At 32.6% G+C, this 12500-nt stretch overlaps 1 protein-coding gene and 1 long non-coding RNA gene across 3 annotated transcripts in view; both read right to left on the bottom strand.

The window, feature by feature from the left end:
- LOC127977020 (fibrillin-1) overlaps positions 1-12500 on the bottom strand; it is a 76041-nt gene that overhangs the window by 30907 nt on the left and 32634 nt on the right. The window lies entirely within an intron of this gene.
- LOC127977021 (uncharacterized) lies at positions 1109-5058 on the bottom strand. The gene is made up of 5 exons (XR_008158072.1): positions 4827-5058; positions 4472-4571; positions 3994-4104; positions 1620-2086; positions 1109-1461 (listed from the first exon to the last, which is right to left on the bottom strand). It is a non-coding gene; the product is annotated as an uncharacterized LOC127977021 (long non-coding RNA).

Here is a 12500-nt window from a genome sequence, read left to right as displayed (position 1 = left end):
TCTTTAAGGTAACAATTGCATGTCAATACTTCTGACAGTAAAGAGTGCATGTGTTAGATAAAATGAGTTTGGTCCCCAGTTAGATGGTGACGTGTGACGCCTGTTAGACTGAATCACCTCTTCTTACATCACAGACACATTAACATTATATGTTAAATTAAGAAACAATATTATATGTTAAGTTAAGAAACAACATTATATGTTAACTTAAACAATATTATATGTTAACTTGCTGCATTGAAAAATTTCAGTTGAGTTCAGTAAAACACCTTTTAACTATGCCACTTTAGCTGTTTAACACTGACATTTTCCAGAGGCTCCATTTTTTTGTAGAGTATTATCAGCATTGCCATTATATTCAGAAATAAATAAATAAATGTAATTTGTTAAATGTAAAGGCAACCAAACAGATCACGTCATGCTTCACCATCTAACTGGGGACCGGTTTGATCTTGGAGGCTAATTTGTGCATTTTTTAGATGGATGGATGGATGGATGGAATAGTGCTAATGTTGATCTGAACACTTATCATCCTTGCCATAGCATTCAGAGATGGTGAGAATGTGAAATATTGTTAAATGTAAGGTCAGCCGATCAGGCGTCACACTTCACCATCTAACAGGGGACCAGTGTGCTTTTATTTTTTTATTTACTGCATTAAAAACTTCAGTTGGCTCCAGTAAATTAAATGAACTGAATGTCTTTTAACATTTGCACATTTGTGGATCCAACTGAAAATTCTCAATGCAACAATCAATATATAATTTTCAGTTTTGACCTCCACATGTGTATTAGTGTCAGGTGTTGTATGGAGAGCTACAATAAAATACTTTTTAAGCATTGGCACTTTAGTCGTTTAACACACTAACATTTTTCAGAGCAGCACTTGATTTAGGGGCTCCATTTTTATTATCAACATTGCCATTACATTCAGAAATAGGCAGAATATTCTAAACATTGATGTGAAATGTAAATTGTTAAATGTAAAGGCAAGAAAACAGATAACCATTTGGATCTTTGGAATTAATATATATATATATATATATATATATATATATATATATATATATATATATATATATATATATATATATATATATATATATATATATATATATATATATGGAGACTTCCTGCACTGAAAAGGATATTGTGAAAAAACAAAACAGCATTTTGAATGAAATCAAGTCAAACTTTATTCTCATAATCTCTCTAAAAATAGCTCTCAGGGTTTATGGGCTCAGTACTGTTGACCCAAACTTCTCTTAACTGAAATTATTCTGTTGAGCACAAAGTATTTAACTGTTTTCCAGTCTCTTCCATTACCCTTTAGAATCCTGTTTGCATTTATGCATCTTTCACAGTCCACTTTTCCAGGAGCCTTCATTTCCTCAAAGTAGATCTTGAAACAGTGTTCTATGACTTTCCTCTCTGTTTCTGACCAGGGCTTTCTGGCTCTTGCTATTTAACAAAATTAAAAGATAAAAAATATATATAGTGAATAAATATATGAATGAATTAAAAAAATGTAATGGCAGTAATACATACTTTACAAAGTTGAAAACATGAAAAGACAATGATCTTCAGCTCTTCAGTATTGTTTGTGGTGAATGGAATACCGTTTTGATTTAATGGCACTAGTGATTTACTGATGTATCCGAGACTGAAGTCTGAAGTCTTTTCTGAGCCGGCAGCCCTTATTTCAGAAAGATCATCATTTGTGTCATTATTTCCTGAAACCACATGGACATTGCTGTAGCTGTTTTTGGTTCATATTTGATAAGACCAGTGATCAAATGCACACCAGTATTTATATCTAATCATTTGAATGCTTATTGTAAACTCTACAATAAGTCTTTGCACATAGTTTTGACTTCCTGAAGGCATTCCTCAATAGTAGGATGCTCTTCCACTGATTTGCTCATCATTCTGCTTAAGATATTTTTTGTCTTTCATCCCATTGAAGACTCAAGTTACTCGTTCTGACATGTAGAGACAGACCAAGTGGATCCTGGGTGTAGGGTGTAGTAGTCTGATGAGGGTGTTGTCCATCCGTCAGGATGTAATGGACCAAGCATCCTGCTACCTGTAATATAGAAGATTCATTTATATCAATGTCTAGTAATGGCCACCTGACTAAGCTGTACAGAATTAATAATGATATTGTTATGAACGCTGAAAGTGACATGCAGAACATTTCAACAAGTGCTCTTTTTTGTAAAACTGATTTTAATTAATGCTTTAATTAATTATTTTAATCATATTTGTTACAGACTAAAATTTTATTATTGCATACATTAAACTTTTTGACTTGCATCCCCTTTTATACTCAAACCCAGACCCAAATTAAAAGATGTAATTCATGTAATAACACACTAGTAATTCATGATTAACCTAACATTTTAAGGATCCAGAATTGTGCATTAGTTAAGAATAAACAAACCAGTAATTAATGATTCACTTTTTCACAATTATTGAGTGGCACTTACTAAGTGATATTCAAGTTTATTGACCAGAATAAGCCAATAATTATTGATTAACTAATGCATTATTCTGGATTACCAATGCATTATTCACTTTAAATAAAGAGTTTTTTGTTAAGTGTAAAGTTTCACTTTACAATAAGTCAGGTCAAGTCAATTTCTATTTATAGAGCACAACATTAACACAACCATCATTGATCCAACTGCTTTACAAGAAAAGGTTACTTTAAAAGCAACAGAGATCAAAAATTAAAATAAAAATATGTATATATACACATTTAAAAAAATAAAAACATACATCAAAAGAACCGTACACCGCATCACTCAAATGCAAGGGTGTAAAAATGAGTCTTTAAGTTTGATTTAAAAACACGGAGCGATGGACAGGACACATTAACTAACAATGAGAAATACATTTGTTTAAATATTTAAGCTTTGTTAATATTAAAAAAATACAACTGTTTATTTTTTGTTAATGTTAGCTCAACTACATTAAATAATATTTATTAATACATTATAAAAATCAAACATTGTATTTGTTAATGATGAAAGTAATGTTTACTAACATTAATAAACACTTTAAAAGTGATTTTCATGTTAACTAGTGTTAACCAATGACATCTTATGGGAAAGTGGTACTATTTTATGAAATATAGTAAAGACCATACCAGTGCGGATTGTTTTTTCTTCACTTTGATCAATAATCTCTATTGTGTTGTAGTGCTATCTGCCCTGTTCACGCTCTCTCTCTCTCCCACAAACATCACACCTCTCACAGGAACAACACCTGACCAGTGAGTCTGGGATCAGGAAGACTGGTTTAATGTTTTTAAAAGAAGACTTTTCTGCTAATCAAGGCTGCATTTACCTGATCAGAAATATTGTAAAATGAATTTAAAATTGTGAAATATTATTACAATTTGAAATAACTGTTTTCTTATCGAATGTTCTTTAAACTGTAATGTATTTCTGTGATGTGCAGCTGTATTTTCAGCATCATTACTCCACTCTTCACTTTCAAATGATCTTCAGAAATAATTTGAATTAGCTGAATTGATGTTCTTTTATGATCAATTATTATTGGTTCTCAATCATTAATAAGGATTCTTATATTATCAGTGTTGAAAGCATCTTTTCCGTCTTCATAGTTTTGTGGAAACTGTGATATATAGTACTTTTTAGGATTATTTAATGAAAATAAAGTTCAAAATTACAGCATTTATTTAAAATAAACTGAATAGACCTATATAGAGATATCTATAGATATATTGTCTATGTATACAGTATACGTATAGAGAGAGAGAGAGAGAGAGAGAGAGAACTGTTACTGTTAAGACATTTAAAAAATCGTACTGATCCCAAACTGATTTAACATTGTTTGTAACAAGTTTGCCAGGTTAATTCCATTATTTTACATTAAAACTCAAAGGAAGTTTGACTACAACAAATAAATAACAATTCATGAAATAACTCTGAAATATGAGCTAAAGTTATTAAAATAGAAATGTACCTGTCTCCATGAGCAGTCAGGATCTCCACAGTCGAACATCATTTCTTCTCCTGTAGTGATGTTTGTGGTCACAAATGCACACAAATGTGCTCTTTTCTCTTCATCAACAATCTGTTGGTCACAAACACATACACATGCACATATTAGCTTTAGAGAATACATACATTTATGATACAAGTTTAATATGTGTCCCAGTTGTTTTCGAGTTCCATTGATTATCAATATTTAATATTTTATCAAGTATGATTATCAGTGCATTACAATCTTTATAACTGTGCATCAAAATTAAAATACACTAAATATTCAAGCCACTGATCATCTATAATTTCTGTTTCTGTATTTTTTCACACTGCACACTATGAACAAGTAATAACATTGCACAGTACACTTCTTGAAATTCATAAGCTACTATGCCAAGTACTTAATTAATATTTGCAGTCATACAGTATTGGAGACAGAGTCTTAAATAATAACTTACCGTTCTCTTGACTCTTGACTGAAATATGTCTTTATCTTTCCCAGATGCGATGAATTTCAAAGCTTCCTTTTCAGGACAGACTCTTCTGGGTCTCATTTTCCTGTGAAATATTCAAGATCTTTTTAGGGTACACTGCATTTGCCAAAATGAAAAACAATATTTAGAAACAACCACAAAAAAAAAATCTATCAACAAATGAACAAATATATACAGTAAATAGAGATTAAACAGCACTAACATTCACTGAGAGACTACATGCAGATTTTAACAGTCTGCATGCATTTTTGTCACATTTATTTTTTTAAGGCTACCATTTACATGTTATCAGAATCTAAATTCTTAATGTATAACTTACCTTTTCAGTCTTGAATGGAAAAAAGAGATGAGAAATGGCCTTAGTAGGCTTTGTTGTATGTGGTCCCTTGTAGGCAATGTAGGAATCTCAAAAAGCAGTTTGTCCTTCAAGGTTTTGGAATTTTATTTCACAAAAAACTAAAAAAATCAAAGTAGATTTTGTCAGAAAAACAGTATATATATAACCCCACCCAGATATCTGGACCGTGATTGGATGAGACTCAGTTAGCCCGGATACTGTTGGTACTGTGGGGCCAGGTGATAATGTGGAGACATTAGTGTTATTAGCATATAAGAAGAGAGAACAATCAGTTTACCAGACGCTGCTGGGGGAACTGGGGGATGTGGGGATTCTTTAAAACAAGTCACTTTGACTGGGATTGGTTTGCTTTTAGATTATGTAGCTTGAAAAATAATCAGGGATTTTTTTTTTTTTTTTTTTACACTCATGGGCATTTAGTGCTAGAAAGATTATAAAAGTATTAAAAACTATTTGTGTTGTATTCAAAGTCTTCTGAAGTCATACAATAAGTTTATGTGAAAAGTTTCAACATTGAGGTATTAATTGCTGAAAATAATTCCAATCCATAAACACAGTCATCATACAATACAGCTGAATTTGAGTTTGAGATAAAATACATCAATACTGACGTGATAAATGTCCCTGTCCACAGCGTCTGTTGATGCAAAGGTATCTTAATGAAACCAGTGAAAGACCCTGCACATGGAAAAACTGCACTAAATGGACAAACTAAAGATTTACGCCAAGGGCTCCTGACCAAGAGTCAAGGATTGAGAAAGTGTAAAAGACGGTCCCCAATGAGACTGTGAATTGTGACGCCTGTTTGGTTGCCTTTACATTTATAAATATATCAATATTCTGTTTATCTATGAAACAACAATGTTGATAATAACACTAAAACAGCCATTCTTGCCATCAGAAATGGTTAAACTTAAGTAAAAACATAAGACATAGAGTGACTCGTCAGGTCGAGATGCAATGCATAAGAGAATGGCCAGCATGCTGATGACTGGTCATACAGATGTTAATCATACAGAAGCTGATCATACAGACCGCATCGACACGGATAGCTGTCGTACAGACCAATCGCTCTCCAGCTGGAGGAAGTGCTGCTTTATAATCACAGAACATTCACTCACTATTAAAATGATTCTGGCTGCTAGAAAGGAGAACATATCCTACAACATGAGTAAGTTCTACATTTTCTAATCACTTATTCTACAAATGTTGCAACTATGTTTAAACATGTTTAACAAAACTGTCTTTACTTTTTTCTTTTAAGAAAAGTCAAGTCAACAGTTCACATTTTTCACTCTAATCAAGAATTTCACTTCATCAGAAAGTTCAGTCCTCAAAAAAAAAGGTATGTTGCTACTCAATATATTTTGAGTATAAAATGTTCTGAATACAAAAATATATACTCCCAAAAATGGAATTGCCACAATCAACAAGAATAATAGATGTCAATCTCATTTCAAGACAAGTAAACCTCTTAGTGTTAGTATATATTGATTTGAATATCTTTCAGTTTCAGGGATCAACTGAACAAATGAAGATTATGTTTTCTTCAATCGACCCGAGGCACCACTGGAGGAAAGGTGGACAAAGTCAGGAAGCTTGTGAACAATGTGATGGCCAAGTTTGTTCTCTGTGTTAATGGAGCATTGTCCATCATCCACACATAGTGTTTGAGAAGCCTGAGCTATATTTAAATGATGAGGTTCATTTAAGCCCTAAGGGAAATGATATATTTTTTTTTACTGATATTATCCAGTGTTTGAGAGACCACAGACCATAAGCCTGATGCCGGATTGGTGCATGTTATGGGAAAGAAGCTCTCCTGTATTTTTAAAAAGTACCCAGCAGTGTGTTCAACAAATGCCTGACTTAATAAAAGTATTCCCCGGACTTATTTTAAAATAAAATAATATACAATGCCTAAAATATAAACAGCTTCTTTGCAAAAATGTTGAGTTTCAACCTAAATTTAATAATAATAAATTAATATCTGGTATAATTAAATACTATTTGTATCATTTCATTTATAAAATACACTTAAATAGACCTGCTTTCTTTTCTGGGCTTTGCTTGTATGTCCAAATACCTGCTTGCTGTGAGAGGGCAGGTGATAATGTGGAGGCATTAGTGTTATTAGCATATGAAGAGAGGAGACAATCAGTTTACCAGACGCTGCTGGGGGAACTGGGGGGTGTGGGGATTCTTTAAAACAAGGCACTTTGATTCGGATTGATCTGCTTTAAGATTATGTAGCTTGAAAAATAATCAGATTTTATTTTACTTTTTTATAATGCACTAGCCAGGAAAGACCATCATACACATTGTAGATACTGATATATATATATATATATATATGTATGTATGTTTCAATGTTTAGGTCTCCATTTTGTTCACTATTGAACGGTCATTTCTACACAGACTAAACTGTACATGCTAAACTTACACAGCAACAGGTCTGAACCTGAACTGTACTACTAACTTAAAAAGATTAAGAACACCGCATTTAAAGTCTTTTAAATCATTGATGAAACTTATAAAAATTACATTTTCTGAATGAGGAATTGTTTTATTTTTTTTGTGTGGCTTAACGTCGGGTTTTGAGTAGACTTTTCTATTGAAATTATTAATTTTAAGTTTACTCCGTGACGTCACGATGTTGCTCTAATCGACGTTCAGAAGAATCTGTTCAACACGGAGGATAATCACAAGCGACTGGAGCAAACTTATGGAACAACTTGTAAGTACATCAAAACAATTGTGAAAATGTCTTATTGAATATCACGATAAAGGGATGTTTTTATTTTTGGGAAATGCTGTTTTTACACAGCGCCCAAGTGCTTTTGAATGTGCATTGATCTGGATTCTATTTCAGCATCACTGCTTACAGTATGATGTTAACGTCTAAGAAGGACACTAATCTTAACGTTAGCTCAGCTGGCTTTTCGTCACTAAAAGATTTGAATGTCACTGATGTTAACTGTGATGTTTAGGGCTGTGTTTCTCAAAGCATTATGAGCAAGTCTATTGCTGAGACCATTTGGTGTCAAATGTTTCTACGCTCATCCTAGCCATACAGTGCTCTTTTGGGGAAATGCCCTGATAAACGTGAGTTTGTTTGTTTTTTGGTCTGTTTTTAAACAACTAGCTTCTAAGAGTACTAATCCAAAATTAGGTTTAAGCTTATACACAGACATGAATATTGTAATATATTAAAATTACAAAAGCAATGTACAAACTTGTAGTAAACCTTTACAATGTTTCTTAAACTGCAGGCTGAGCTGGATGCTGAATATAACAGAGTGAGCCTCAACACTTCAGGTACTGTAACTTCAAGTTGTGTGAAGTGTCCGAACATAACAGGACACAGACTTGGCTTTCTCTTTTCCAATGTCGGTTAAACACTTTACGTTTTTGTGGTTTTCTAGGTTTCACCATATCAGAGACCTGCAGGATTTCACAGACATTCATGACATTCTAAACGTCTGTTCTTCATGTGAAGGCAAATCACAAACACTAACTGCCTCCATCACCGTTTTTTTATTATTATAGTTTTTTTTTTTACATGATGTCAACATGAAAGGAGCCCTTCATGCTTTCCCAGTGTACATGTGTGAGAATAAATGTTCTTTAGGACATAAAATGTAAGAATTAACTGCCATAATAGATCTGAAATAAGAGTGGTAGAACTATGACGTCAGAGCTGCGGGTTGCTTTGAGATTTTCATATGTTTTTTTATGGAGTTTTTCAATTTATGAATAAAATAATGCCTGTGGTAAACATAACTTGACGATGCTTCTATTTATTTTCTACAGTGTAAACTGCACACACTCACAGCCTAAAACTTTCTTATTTAAATTAAAATTAAATTAAAAATTAAATTTATGCATTTAGCAGACGCTTTTATCCAAAGCGACTTACAGTGCATTCAGGCTATCAATTTTTACCTATCATGTGTTCCCGGGGAATCAAACCCCCAAACTTGCGCTTGCTTGCTTATTTTTATTATTTTTTGCTTATTTAGCTATTTATTAAAAACATGGTTTTTCAAAAATGAACATAACTGCTTCAATATTTGTGTCTGATGTTGTCTACACTGGATGTGACACGATCCCCGTCAGTGAAATGATGCTCGTTCTGTTTATGATCAAACATACTGACACTGCGTTCAGATGATGTGACACTATAGTGTGATGTCATCAAGTCTAGACACACTTTCAGCTCAGCGGGGCACGGCACAACTCTCACGTTCGGTGTAGACATGGTTAGACAGTGTCTGCTCTATTACAAATAATTTATATTTAAATCAATCAATAAATAACCTAAACCTGGGGCATTACAAGATGGACAATATAGCCTAGAAAATATATTTCCACTTGCTCTGTACTCCGTCCATGACACTGTTTCACTGCGGAGCTGCAGTTTAATCTGAACAGCTCTGAACACTGAGTGGATTGTTAGATGCATGATGGGCTAGTATAAAAAACAATAAGGTCTTTCCAGCTTTAAGGTAATTCTGCCTTTATATATAATCTTGTCTCAGTTTTAAATTTGACTGTTAAATTATAAAGAGCGACATTTTAACTGCTTTTGAACTACTTCTTTGTCATCTGAATATTGATTTTAAGTATAGGGGAAAATCAATTAAAATTGTAAATCAGATTTTTTTATGAAAAAAATTAGTTTTTTGTTTGTTTGTTTTTTAGGCCATATCGCCCAGCTCTAGAACGATCCCATGGTGAATTACTCTTCTGGGTTCTGATGTTAAAGTTCCCCCTACTCTGTTGGCATTACATATTAATGTCTACTTTAGTCTCTGATGATAAAGTTTTCCTCTCTGTGCTTATTCCAGGAGGAATTGAGCGAGACCTCACTGACACAAGCCCCTCTCCTGCTGATTGTGTTATCATGGACAATGTCCTTCAAGCACTGCAGCTGTGATGAGATGATCTTCCAGTGTTTCACATTCAGAAATACACAGATCGTGCAGTTTAAAAAAGGCTGAATATTTTTTTGAGTTTTTGATTCTTTTTTTAGTTAGTATTTGTAATTTATAAAGTACCAAAATAATTGCTAAATGAAAAACATTATGTATGATAAACAGTTTTAAGTACACTGCACTTAAACATTAAGCAAAAAAAAAAAAGCTTTTTAGCTTGACTTGACTAAATTAATTCATGTAATTATTATAATGTATAAGTAAATAAAAAAATTAGAAGTGATTAATTATTCTTTTTTTTTTTTTTAGATAATTGGTGTCCACAAAAAAATTGAGTATTTAGAACTTTTTAGAACTGGGTTTTTAGAGCGCAGAAGTGATTTCACTAAACTAAAGCACACTGGTCCCCTGTTAGATGGTCAAGTGTGATGCTGGTTGACCTTACATTTAGCATCTTCACTATCTGTGCATGCAACGCCAATGTTGATCATAACACTAAAATACCAGTTCAACAAACACTGTAAAATTTTAGGGTAAAAAAATAAAACCATATTAATACTACTAGTGAACAATCAAAAGTAATTTAAGTAATTTTTAGTAATATACTAATATACATTATAATCAAAATTGTGTATAAAGAAAGATAATATGTGTAACTCATATGTCATTATTACATTCAGAAATAATGTAAAAAAATGGCTTAATAGAATTAAACTTAGTAGGCTTCTCATGGCAAAATCAGTCAAATAGACGTCACAATTCACCATCTAACTGGGGACCAAAGTCATTCTAACAGAATCTCTTGTGTGTCTATTTCCACACTGCTTAAACTCTACAAGCGTTCTCAACCGGTCACATACTGACAGAAAACACTGTTTCTCCACATGCAGGTGCTCCATGGCTTTGAATGAGAAATCTTTAGCATCAATATGCAGAATCTATGGCCAAATGTTATTTCCTGATTAAATAATATATTGGGGTACACATACTCATGGACATTTAGTCCAAGAAAGATTATAAAAGTATTAAAAACTATTTGTGTTGTATTCAAAGTCTTCTGAAGTCATACAATAAGTTAATGTGAAAAGTTTCAACATTGAGGTATTAATTGCTGAAAATAATTCCACTCCATAAACACAGTCATCATAAAATACAGCTGAATTTGAGTTTGAGATAAAAGAAATCAAAACTGACGTAATAAATGTCCCTGTCCACAGCGTCTGTTGATGCAAAGGTATCTCAATGAAACCAGTGAAATACCCTGCACATGGAAAAACTGCACTAAATGGACAAACAAAAAATTGACGCCAAGGGTTAACTGTAAACTGACATTAAGAACTTTTACTTACAAACTGTTGTTAAAATTAAATTTAAGATTTTAAGATGAAATGTAAGATTTTTTCAAGCATTTTTTACAACATATGCTGAATAGTAGTAAAATATGCTACTCATGTCAAACAAAATTGTTTTTGACAGAAAAAAAGTTGTGTTTCATTAAACTCGAAATAATGTAAAATTTGCATATTAAACGAATAAAAACTATAAACACCGTAGTCCACGATAAACCCTTTAAATTTAACAGTATTCGTCAGTAATAGAATTGTTGAGTTTTAAGCTCCAGAATCTTTAAAGTGCGTTTGTTATTCGAGAAAGGGCAAATCAACCAGACATGTATCGCACATCACTATCTAACTGGGGACCAAACTCATTTTATCTAACACATGCACTCTTTACTATTAAACGTACTGACCTGCAATTGTTACCTTAAGGAGCTCTTTCTGCTGCTTTTACCCATACAATGTCAAAAGTTTTGTTGGTGAAAACTGAAGTGTAAATTTGGTTCAATGATGTTCAATAATTTTTTTCACTTGAACAAAATCAGTTCATTTCAATGTTTCCATGTTTAGGTCACCACTACTGCATGGTCATTTCTACACAGACTAAACTGTACATACTAAACATACACAGCAACAGATCTGTGCATGTAGTGGTGATTTCTCTAGACTAAAGCACACTGGTCCCCTGTTAGATGGTGAAGTGTGACGCCTGATCAGTTGACCTTACATTTAACAATATTTCACATTCTCACCATCTCTGAATGCTATGGCAAGGATGATAATATAATGTTACAATATATGTTGATTGTAACATTGATTTAGAAATTTAGCCAATTGAATATTTTCAAAGTCAACATGAAATTCTGAAGAAATGTCAAAGCAACCAAAGAGATGTCGCAGTTTACCATTTAACAGGGGACCTAAGTGTTCAGATCAACATTAGCACTAGTCTATCTATCTGTTCTATCTATCTATCTATCTATTAGGGGTGTAACGGTTCACAAAATTCACGGTTCGGTTCGATACGATTCACTGGTGTCACGGTTCGGTTCGGTACGGTTCGGTACGTTTTAGATACAGCAAAAAGAAAAATTGGCAGATAAATTTCCTTGATTTTTAAAAAATGTTTTATTTATTAAAACTAACAAAGTATGTTTTTTTTTTTTTGTTTTTTTTACATTGAACAATGATGGAGCTATCATTTACCCATATTCTATGGTGTTTTCTTAGCAGCATATTGTATAAACAAAAACAGCTCCTTATAAAAAATAAAAAAAATGAAAATGTCATATTGTTGTAGTAGTTATGAACACATAGAAAGATGTAACCTTTTATATGGAACTCTATAACTCTTTATATTG

The sequence above is a fragment of the Carassius gibelio genome, chromosome B18 (genome assembly GCF_023724105.1).
Source record: "Carassius gibelio isolate Cgi1373 ecotype wild population from Czech Republic chromosome B18, carGib1.2-hapl.c, whole genome shotgun sequence".
In the NCBI taxonomy this organism is placed as follows: Eukaryota; Metazoa; Chordata; class Actinopteri; order Cypriniformes; family Cyprinidae; genus Carassius; species Carassius gibelio.
The sequence above is the reverse complement of the archived record's forward strand: the minus strand, read 5'-3'. Positions and strand labels throughout refer to the sequence as shown.